Source organism: Littorina saxatilis, linkage group LG2 (genome assembly GCF_037325665.1).
Source record: "Littorina saxatilis isolate snail1 linkage group LG2, US_GU_Lsax_2.0, whole genome shotgun sequence".
Classification (NCBI taxonomy): Eukaryota; Metazoa; Mollusca; class Gastropoda; order Littorinimorpha; family Littorinidae; genus Littorina; species Littorina saxatilis.
Window position 1 is genome coordinate 95,377,173 of NC_090246.1, and position 7,231 is coordinate 95,384,403.

The window sequence follows — 7,231 nt, forward strand, 5'->3', positions numbered from 1 at the left end:
GGCTGATGAAAGGTGAGAAGTCAGTGAAGAGTTCATGAATTCACAGTCATCCGAGAATACATTTGACAGAAAGCACCAGGAAAAAGACCATGGGCGTTAACTAAAAACATCAAAACAACCGAGCGAGCTTAATACAAAAATAATTAAAAAACCCAGCTCTTCCAGTGTAAACGATTTGGCTCTGCAGGTCAATCTGGCCAGACTTTTACATGGAATAAGGCTATTCCTCCACTTGAACATATACAGTAAACCAACAGCCTATATACTTTCTCCACAGAGTAGGATTATTTTTTTAATTCAAAGCCACTGGTGTCAATCTGCGAAATAATTATTTCCAAAAATGGCAACTCTGTGCCGGCAGGATGTACTCAGGCTGTTCATTACATTTAGTCAAGTTTTGACTAAATGTTTTAACATAGAGGGGGGAATCGAGACGAGGGTCGTGGTGTATGTGTGTGTGTGTGTGTGTGTCACTGCATGTGTGTCGTGTGTGTGTGTGTGTGTGTGTGTGTGTGTGTGTGTGTGTGTGTGTGTGTGTGTGTGTCTGTGCGTGTGTGTGTGTAGAGCGATTCAGAGTAAACTACTGGACCGATCTTTATGAAATTTTACATGAGAGTTCCTGGGTATGATATCCCCAGATATTTTTTTTTCATTTTTTCGATAAATGTCTTTTATGACGTCATATCCGGCTTTTTGTAAAAGTTGAGGCGGCATTGTCACACCCTCAATTTTCAATCAAATTGATTGAAATTTTGGCCAAGCAATCTTCGACGAAGGCCGGACTTCGGTATTGCATTTCAGCATGGAGGCTTACAAATTAATTAATGACTTTGGTCATTAAAAATCTGAAAATTGTAATTAAAATCATAAAACGATCCAAAATTACTTTTATTTTATTCTTCATCATGTTCTGATTCCAAAAACATATAAATATGTTATATTCGGATTAAAAACAAGCTCTGAAAATTAAAAATATAAAAATTATGATTAAAATTAAATTTCCAAAATCGTTTTAAAAACTATTTCATCTTATTCCTTGTTGGTTCCTGATTCCATAACCATATAGATATGATATGTTTGGATTAAAAACACGCTCAGAAAGTTAAAACGAAGAGAGGTACAGTAAAGCGTGCTATGAAGCACAGCGCAACCGCTACCGCGCCAAACAGGCTCGTCACTTTCACTGCCTTTTGCACTAGCGGCGGACTACGTTCAGTTTCATTCTGTGAGTTCCACAGCTTGACTAAATGTAGTAATTTCGCCTTACGCGACTTGTTTTTGGTATGTGCCCAAGTGGAGGGATAGTCTTGTCCCCTTGAAAGATATGAGATGGTGAGTCGAGCTGTCGTCACGGGAATGACCGTGCCATTGACTATGACTGATAATTCTGTACACGCACTTGAAAGATTAGGATTTTTCTCACCTTCTTTTCTTTTCTCTTCTAAATTTGAATAATATTTTGTGTAAAATCTACGGATTGTGTTTGCTTACTGTGTAAGGGCTTGACTGTTCTTCTTGTAAATGTGTGTGAAGACACCGCCATAAGGCGTAGGCTGGTTGTTGTTTTCACCTTATGTCCATGTACATTTCCTGAACATGTAACATATGAATAAACATTGTTTAAACCAAAGATTAGGGCGTGCGTGCTTGTGCTCTAGCACGAATACATATCTGTCCACGCTATCCAGTATGCGTTGTATTGCTTTTTGTCCTAGAACATCATAGAACTGACGTGTGTTAACCACACACAAGGAGAGAGAAAAAAATACCAGCCACCAAGAGATGAAGAAAATGGAAAAATAACATCGTTTACGCTGGTGGTTTTGCCACGCCTGAATGAACCCACCCAGCTAGACTCTTAGACAAAGGCACGGTCTGATGGTCCTTTTCATGAACTGTTTTCATGAACTCTTGTTGGAATTCTTTCGGTGTCTGTGCGTGCATCTTTCTTTCTGTCTCATGTTTCCTTCTCTCTGTCTCTCACTCTCTCTGTAGCCTATCTCTCCCCCCCCTCCCCCACCTTGCTCCTAACTACTCTATCCTTCTCCCCCTCTTTCTCCCTCTCCCTTTTTCTATCACCCCCCCCCCCCCCCCCACCTTCTCTCTCTGAGCGGTCAATGTAACTTTGGTGTGGGCTTATACAAGTGTTGGCAAAAGGACATCGCGTGTTTTACTTGCTTGTGAAGTTTCAACCTGACCAATATCATGTCAGCAAAATTTGAAAGCAGACTTGTTTTATTCAACATGTATTACATGTTATCACTTGATTAAATGTATTCCAAATGTGCACATAAAATCCTAAAATACAGTACATAATACGAACAACAGCAACCAACGTAATAAAGCGCACGTAAAGGGCAATACGGTTGTAGTGGAGTAAGCACAAAACACCAGCAACAACAACACATACACAGACACACACAAAGAAATGCGACTCTAAAAGCTTGATTAAAAGTCAGTAATATGAATCTGCGCTCAACCGAGTAACTCATCCGTGCAAATTGTGTAATAAGAATATTCACGAAACACCTGTTGCACTGACGCACATTTTACATGCAAGGAAACCTGTATACTGGCAACAACATTTGTACATACAAACACAGTTCTGGGGAACATAGAATCAAAGACAAGAAAGGTAGGTTTTTGGAACGTTTGTTATTGATTTTTTTATTCTGAATTTTTAAACGTTGGCAGTCTCTTTGTTTTTGGATCTGGAGAACATAGAAAAAGGTGTAAAACGAATGGTAACAGAACTAATATCGAACGGCCCATTCGATATTATTTCTGTTACCATTAGTTTCGGACACACACACACACACACACACACACACACACACACACACACACACACACACACACACACACACACACACACACACACACACACACACACGGCACACAAACTCACACACACACAAAACACATATCCACACGAAACAAAAATAAAACAACCCCCCACACACACACACACACACACACACACACACACACACACAAACTCACACACACACAAAACACAAAACACACATCCACACGAAACAAAAATAAAACAACCACACACACACACACACACACACACACACACACACACACACACACACACACACACACACACACACACACACACACACACACACACACACACACAACATACAAGAGCAACTGCATGCAGTTCTAATTCTTACGCCATTATTTCTGTAAGAATTAATTTGCCTTTCTGCTTTCGCTTTCCATGGTCAATGTATACCCCTTTATTCAGTGTTTAGTGCGCCTCTGTGCACTTCAATGTCGAAGGAACACTTTGTGTACATGTATCATTATCCCTTTTTCACCACCCCGCTCCTTCCCCGCCCATCTTCTCCTATAACCACAGTAAGCGGACGCAAACATACCTGTTCAAGGAATGTCAGGTAACCGAAGACACAGGTAGTCTAAATAACTCTTTCTTACCTCGGATTTCTACCTGCCGTGCCTTTGTTCCCCTTGGGGCACAATCACCCCAGTGTTTGATGGACAAAACGTTCCCATTTTATTATTCCTCCCATAAACATCTGCGCCCCAGAAGTCTCTTCTGCTTTAAATCTCCCAGCCCCACAACAGGAGATCATTCTCGAGAACGTCGTGATTTCTCGTTTAATAAGGTCACCGGGACCATTAAGTGTTGGTTTTTTACCCTTGTTACCAGTGCATTGCCCCAGTTTAAACGACTTTATACCGGTTCCTTAAACAACGAACTCAAAACGAGGGAGTTTCCTTCGATACGCCTGAAGGTGGTCTAAAGAGAAGTAAAATTAAGTGTTCAGCAGTTCATTCCAGCTGCGTCTCTTTTTTCAGAAGTTCCACTTAACTTTTATGAGTAGTTCCAAGTATGCGATAATTCACTTGGGTTTACAGTTTTAATGCCACGCGATTTTACCACTACCCCGGTGGGATTTCACCCGAAAATGTTGTCATTCTCCGATTACACCGCCGTTGGCCTCCGTCGGGTGGAAAATAAAGGGTATATGTACGCTCTAAGCATCCACACGGAATCAAATGGCATACCCCCACAGACTACTTGCCATTCCACGACTATAATGTTCCCTTGTTTCGGATCAGAGAGTCGGGTGAATGAATACATTCTCACGGAAATCAGTACTTGGAACTGTGGTCAAATTGTCGGTGAAAGCCCTAGCGACAAGGCAGAGACTGAGACGTTGGGCTTTAGTTTTGTTTGTTTTTTGTTGACCCTTCTGTTGGGAGTATTCAACGTTATTGTTAACATCCTCTGTAGTTGTCGCAGAGGAATTTCCTTATTTGTCCGCTGTGTCTGTACGCATTCCACAGATTGTATCAACAAAAGTGATCAGCGTAAGAACAGGTCCGAGTCTGCACCTCTGAGGTTAACAGGGACAATCAAGAACAACCTATGGTCAAACTGATTTCACACACGCGTTGATAAGACAGCCCCCTCGCTTGTTATCGTTCCATATGTTTTTGTGTGTGTTAAACGATTGCATACATGAAAAGTAAATTAAACATGCTCAAATTAAAAAAAATAGAAATAAAGAAGAAGATAAGACAGCCCCTTTAAATGTGGAAAAAAACAACCCATCCGAATGCTTGCAGAAATTTAGACAAGAAATAACTTTGCTTTTCTTTTGCGCAGTTATGGTGTAATATCATCCGAGGTTTCTCCCATGGGAATGCTCGACACTGGGTGTCCTTTCGGAGACAGACTGTGCAAAGAGATATTTGAGTATCCCATCCCTTTTTTATTTACAACTATTCACATCTGCACAATACTGTCCATTGTGCTACTTTCTAGAATACAGAAATACCACGTGATGCAAGTTAAAGTCAAAGGCCTCCCAAAAAGGGGAAAAATAAGCAAACAAAACAGCAGATAGAGAAGAAGAAGAACAAGTCGCGTAAGGCGAAAATACAATATTTAGTCAAGTAGCTGTCGAACTCACAGAATGAAACTGAACGCAATGCAACGCAGCAAGACCGTATACTCGTAGTCCACCGCTCACGGCATAGGCAGTGAAATTGACAAGAAGAGCGGGGTAGTAGTTGCGCTAAGAAGGATAGCACGCTTTTCTGTACCTCTCTTTGTTTTAACTTTCTGAGCGTGTTTTTAATCCAAACATATCATATCTATATGTTTTTGGAATCAGGAACCGACAAGGAAAAAGATGAAAGTGTTTTTAAATTGATTTGGACAATTTAATTTTGATAATAATTTTGATATATTTAATTTTCAGAGCTTGTTTTTAATCCGAATATAACATATTGAGATGTTTTTTGAATCAGCAAATGATGGAGAATAAGATAAACGTAAATTTGGATCGTTTTATAAATTTTTATTTTTTTTTTACAATTTTCAGATTTTTAATGACCAAAGTCATTAATTAATTTTTAAGCCACCAAGCTGAAATGCAATACCGAACCCCGGGCTTCGTCGAAGATTACTTGACCAAAATTTCAACCAATTTGGTTGAAAAATGAGGGTGTGACAGTGCCGCCTCAACTTTCCCGAAAAGCCGGATATGACGTCATCAAAGACATTTATCAAAAAAATGAAAAAAACGTATGGGGATTTCATACCCAGGAACTCTCATGTCAAATTTCATAAAGATCGGTCCAGTAGTTTAGTCTGAATCGCTCTACACACACACACACACACACACACACGCACGCACGCACACACGCACACACGCACATACACCACGACCCTCGTTTCGATTCCCCCTTGATGTTAAAATATTTAGTCAAAACTTGACTAAATATAAAAAGGAAAAAAAGAACAGAAAAGGACGAAATGTTAGTAAACACACGCGTGAATGGACAGATTTTGTAAAATAAAACTGAATTCAAAAGACATTCAGGAATTGTGCACATGTTTCCTAACACAACTTAAACGGAAATTCCACGCTAAAAAATACATCAACAACAACAACAACAACAACAACAGCGATGACGACGATGACAGTACATACGCCTCCGACCCTACTTACAATGTAGACATAAACATAACCTTCGTGGTTGAAAACGACGTTAAACACCAAATAAATAAAGAAAAAGTTAAAAGAAATAGTAGCAAACAGAATGATACACATATGCATCCCATTGTACCATAAAACACAAACAAACAAACAAACAAAACAGCTCAACAACAACGAACCAGATGTGCAACAACAAATTTACAATGAGCCGCCATCACCACCACCACCACCACCACCACCAACAACAACAACAACAGCAGCAACAGCTATCCAAAACAACCTCATAAAACAACACTCTAAACAAACTCAACAACACAATTAACGCCACGTCAAAACAGACACCAGCATACCTCAATTTCAGCTTGTGTGGCCAGCACCAGCTCCAAACACTCATATCTCTGCCGAGTGTGACAAATCCTTTACCACCACACCTTGCAGTCCCGCGGGTAGGTAGTATTATGCAGGTATATTTAAAAAGTCATTGTATACAGTATATAGGTAAAGCTGCCTTGCGGGCCAGCCAAACCAACTGACCACTCCGACCGGTGAACTGGTCACTGCCAACACCAAGCTTATTTCTAGACCCTATACTTATCTCGCTCGGTTTACACGTCTATACGAGTGCATGCGCAATACTGCCCCTCCCCTCCCCCCCCCCCCCCCCCCCTGTCCCTCCCCAATGCCTGCCCCCTCCCCCTCTTCCTATCTGTTACCCAAGTTCACATTCCTCATACCCTATACCCTCATTCTTCCTATCCAATCATGGATCTGTCAACATGTCCATTATATTATTGCGACCAACAACTAAAATAATAATAATAATAATAATGGACATTTATTAATCGCCGTTTCTCACAAGAGCTCACGGCGATTTACATATTAATTTCTGCCGTGTGAGATGGAATTTTTTACACAATATATCACGCATTCACATCGGCCAGCAAACCTCAAGCCTATTAGGGCGAGCATTCACCTTTCACGGCCTTTATTCCAAGTCACACGGGTATTTGGTGGACATTTTTAGCTATGCCTTTTCAATTTTGCCAGGAAAGACCCTTTTGTCAATCGTGGGATCTTTAACGTGCACACCCCAATGTAGTGTACACGAAGGGACCTCGGTTTTTCGTCTCATCCGAAAGACTAGCACTTGAACCCACCACCTAGGTTAGGAAAGGGGGGAGAAAATTGCGGCCTGACCCAGGCCTGAACACGCAACCTCTCGATTCCGAGCGCAAGTGCGTTAC

At 40.8% G+C, this 7,231-nt stretch overlaps 1 protein-coding gene across 1 annotated transcript in view; it reads right to left on the bottom strand.

The window, feature by feature from the left end:
• LOC138960235 (uncharacterized) overlaps positions 1–6,498 on the bottom strand; it is an 83,836-nt gene extending 77,338 nt beyond the window's left edge. The window contains exon 1 of the mRNA XM_070332035.1: positions 6,338–6,498. The gene's annotated coding sequence lies outside the window, so the exon portion shown is untranslated. The remainder of the gene's footprint in view (positions 1–6,337) is intronic.
• Positions 6,499–7,231: the final 733 nt, after the last annotated feature.